The 4,500-nt window shown below is 38.4% G+C and overlaps 1 non-coding gene across 1 annotated transcript; it reads right to left on the reverse strand.

The window, feature by feature from the left end:
* Nucleotides 1–4,184: 4,184 nt before the first annotated feature.
* Nucleotides 4,185–4,292, reverse strand: LOC141615812 (small nucleolar RNA R71). The gene has a single exon (XR_012530208.1). It is a non-coding gene; the product is annotated as a small nucleolar RNA R71 (small nucleolar RNA).
* Between the last annotated feature and the right edge of the window lie 208 nt (nucleotides 4,293–4,500).

Consider the following 4,500-nt stretch of genomic DNA (forward strand, 5'->3'; position numbering starts at 1 on the left):
GTTGCATGCTTATGACAACATCTACCCTAATCCACTCATTACCTACAAAAGCATGCTAATAAAATAAGAAAAATAAATAGCCTACGAATGGCCTAGAGGAGATGGTTTTTGGTGCCTTATAAGTGCAATTGGTTGCTCAATTTTCGTAGTTCTAATTTTGCATGCCTCTCTCTCTAAAATCACAGAACCACATTAATATTATTTCCAATTACTAGAGTAGTAATAAAATTAATATTAAGGGATTAATATTTCTTGTAATATCTAGTTAATATTACTAGAAATTATTTGGGTAATATCTTGGGTGCAATCGGTATGAGAGTTTCTATTTTGAAACTTTGGAGGATCATCCTATTATTCATTGCTCAAGAACAAGGTTGGAAGGAGTTCAACCTTGTGCCCATTTCCATTTCATTTGTATGTAAGGAAAAACTGTTTTCTCCTTTTTACTTTTATTTTTGTTTGCATGTAACTAGATCCACCACATCTAATTAAAATGTAAATTAGATCTTTATTGGAGATGTCTAATAAGAGGGTTTATGAACCTAACATCATCATCATCAACATTGCCTCCTCCATACCCGTTGTGCCCTCCTTGGTTATGATATCCCCCACCTTGACCGCCAAATTCTCCTCCTTAGTTGCAATAATTAGGGAACAAGAGGTGTGGTTGAGCCCATGATGGAAGAGGGCCTCTAGGATTTATGTACCCTTGTTGAGCCATGTTGTAGTATAAGGGGTAATGGGCCAAGTAATTGTCAACCTGTCCATCGTGCACTCCAAGATCAACACGTTTCATGAGTGTCATCAATTCACCCATGGATGGGGCTCTTGGATCTTGGGGAGTGAATTCCACATGCGTGGTGGGATAGGGTGGTATGGGCACATAAGATGGTTGTTGGTGCGGCACTTCACCCCATTCCGACATTTGAGGAGGTCGGTGGGGCACTGCTTCTCGCGGTGGTGGGTGGTCATAAATATCAATAGGTAGAAGGTAACTTGGCTTTTGTGAGTATCGACTCAAGAGAGGTTCGGTGGGTGGTATATTCCACCCCATGAGTACAAGTGATGAGCATCCCATAGTGTGCCATTCTACATTTCCGGACGCATTGTAACTACACCACCGGTGGTGGTGAGAGATGGTACGTTCATCAATTAAAGTATTTCCTTTGAGATTCGCATAACTTCCATCAAAGTTTAACCTGGGGCAAAGTTCATTGGCTAAATTGTTATTAGCCCTTCCATCATAAAGGTTTTGATTTGAGAAATCCCTTTTGCAAAATCATTAAGCCTCGTGAGCATCTCTAGAGGCGCGTTGAAGTTGAAGAGTTTTATCCCTTGCACATTCAAGTAGGACTCGAGGTAAGTCAAGTCTAGAAGGGTGCACTTGTCTTGCTCTACCCTTCCAAGAATGGTCCCGACTATGAATCGTTCGCCTATACGTATTACCGGGTGTTGGATAGCAAAAGCGTAGCATTGTTTGAAAGAACTAAATTCTCTTCCGGAAATGGCCCTCCATAGGTGGCCGATAAGAAGGTCGGAGGGTTTGTCGGTGTCTTTATGTGGTACCTCAACATAAAATATCTGCCCAAAGCGTTCTAAGTTCATCCTACGGGACATATTGCAAAGCCGGAATTCCATACCGACTTCTTTTCGTCGATTGGTAACAACACGGAGGCTACATAGAAATTCTAGCGTGGGGCTTAGGTAGGTGACTTCATGAGCGTAAAACATCATCTCAAGACCCAAGCCATTGAAGAATAACTCTGTTTGTTACCTTATACCAAGTATTTCGACCACATCAAGATCAATGAATTGAGTAGGTTCGTAACTCTTACCTAGCAACTCCTCAAATCGTTGACGGTGTGTATCTTCGACGATATGCACTTCCGGAAAATGCTCAAGTTGTTCAACACCTGTGATGTGTCGTAGTTTTATATTATTTTCACCCTTCTTTTAGCTCGATTTTACATGACAATTGCACTTTATAAAATGATTTTATGAGCTAATTCCGTGTTCTAGGTGTTTTGCATGCATTATTTTGTTTTTGTAGAAAATGAAGCAATTGTCAGATTTTTCCTATCATTATGGCATTCACCGAGAATCACGAGGCTACTTGAGACGAGTCTTGGCCATGGAAGGAAGGAGCTATTTTGATGCTGATATTAGCTAAACAGCTAAGCGAGGTGATGAATACAAACTGGCAAAACAATTAAGGACTTCAAGCTCAGACTCAAAATCTCCAAGTCCACAAAATAAAAACGAAGCCGTCCAAAATAAAATGAAAGCCAAATATTGAATAATGTTGACAAGACCATCATTTTACAAATGATAAAATAAAGAAGCATATTCGTAGAAGTTAGTGCATTGAACATCAAGTCTTGAAGCATTCAATTTGATGATGTTACATTGAAGGATTTTTACGAGCAAAACGCATGCAACATTTACATGGGTGAAGAGTTATTCTGATAATTACAACATGAAACATCTCAAATTAATTCTTTAATTCATGAAACATTCTTTATTTGAAGAAACTTCATGCACTAAAAGCACAAAACCGTAGGAATAATTTTATATGTAATGTTTTTATATTAATTATTTGTTCTAAACGTACATGTATAATTAAATTTGAAAGCTCAAATGATCGCCTATATAATGGAGGTGATTTGCTTTTGAGAAGTACGAAAAACATAGAGACATAGACATCAAATAATAAAATAATTAGTTCCAAATTAAATTCTATCCATTCTCTCATTATTTACATCAATTACCTTTATTATATTTTAATATTGTTTATGCTATTATTTGACCAATTTAAATATTGTTACCATGTTCATATTTATTCATCTTATTGTTGTTAGTCTACTCATAATTATGTGTGAGTAATTTCTTAATCTAGGGGAGGGGAAGCCATGTTTGATTAGCCATTTACACATGTTGAATTAGAGAATTATATTATCAAATTGTTGCTTATAATACATGCTTGTTTCATATTGTTAATCTTTGATGGTTGGCCATAATCGTTGATTAATTTGTTATTCATTTCCTAAGAGCGAAAGTCGGGAATTGAATTAGGCAAAGTATGTTTTAATAGTTCGATCTAATTTGTGCGAGAGGTCGTTAGTAATCGTTCTATGGTTGGGTAATAGACCGAGAGGAAATTGCTAATAACCTAAACAACATTTGATTTTATGTTCGTCTTATTTGACATCAATTTATGCTAATCTACATGTGTGACCCCATTCCCCCTAGATCCTTATTCATAATTGTTTACAACTTATTTTTCATCATTGCTTTTACTTTAATCAAATCAAACCAAACCAAATCGTGACCGACCTTGATAGAATTCTACTCATAGCTTGTCATATTGCATCCACCGTCTCCCTGAGATCGACCCCTACTTCCCTAACTACATTCATTTGTTGTTAGCTATGCCTAGGGTATTTTATCTTTGTTAGGTACGCGATAAGCCTACCAAATTTTGGCGCCGTTGCCGGGGAGCACGGTTTTGTTTGCTTTGGGATTAGTTGATTTCTATCTTGTTTTTCTTTGTCTTAAGGAGCACTTGTTCCTTAAGACCGTTACTCACGATCTCCTCTAGGTTGTTGTCATATGCCCAGGTCCTCTCGGATTGGTGAATTACTTCCAATCGATCCCGAGCCCGAAAGAACTTTGCATAGACGACTACGCTTCTTTAAGGAGATTTCTGAAGCTACATCTATTGAAGGACTTGAAAGTGTGAGGAGATCTTACGAAGAAGATATTCAAATTATTGAGGAAGAGGGGGATTCTAATTCAACACCACCAATCAAGAAGATGGTTCGTTTATCCGATCACTCCAAGCCCACCGCATCAATGCTTCCTAGGGGCATTGTTACTACCCAAATTGGTGCGGCAGATTTTGAAATCAAGCCGGCTTTCATTAGCCTTGTTGAGAGGAAACAATTTGGTGGGAGTCCAACGGAAGATCCTAATTTACATGTTCAAAATTTTTGCGACTAATGCTCGATGATTAGGCAACCGGGGGTTACACAAGCTCAAATTAGGGAGATACTTTTCCCTTTTTCTTTGAGAGACAAAGCCAAGTTGTGGATTAATAGCCTTGATAGAGCCACAATGGAAATTACCGATTGGGATTCATTGGCTCTTGCATTTTATCAAAAATATTTTCCCCCGGAGAAGACCCAACAATTGAGAAGCCAAATCACGGGATTCCGTCAAAATGGTCATGAAAGTTTGTTTGAAGCATGGGGAAGGTATAAGGAGTTGCAAAGAGAGTGCCCTCATCACGGGTTAGATCCATGGTTCCTTGCCATTACATTTTATAATGGTTGTTGTGCCGAGTCTCGTCGAGTTCTAGATTCCGCTAACAACGGGAGGTTTGACCAAATTGATACGGAACTTGCTCATTCTACCATTGAATCCATGGCGGTGCATGATTCCCAATACGTCAACTCTCGTAACACCCCATTGAAAGATAAGGAAGAGGATACAACTATATCT

This window comes from Silene latifolia, chromosome 11, assembly GCF_048544455.1.
Source record: "Silene latifolia isolate original U9 population chromosome 11, ASM4854445v1, whole genome shotgun sequence".
NCBI lineage: Eukaryota > Viridiplantae > Streptophyta > Magnoliopsida > Caryophyllales > Caryophyllaceae > Silene > Silene latifolia.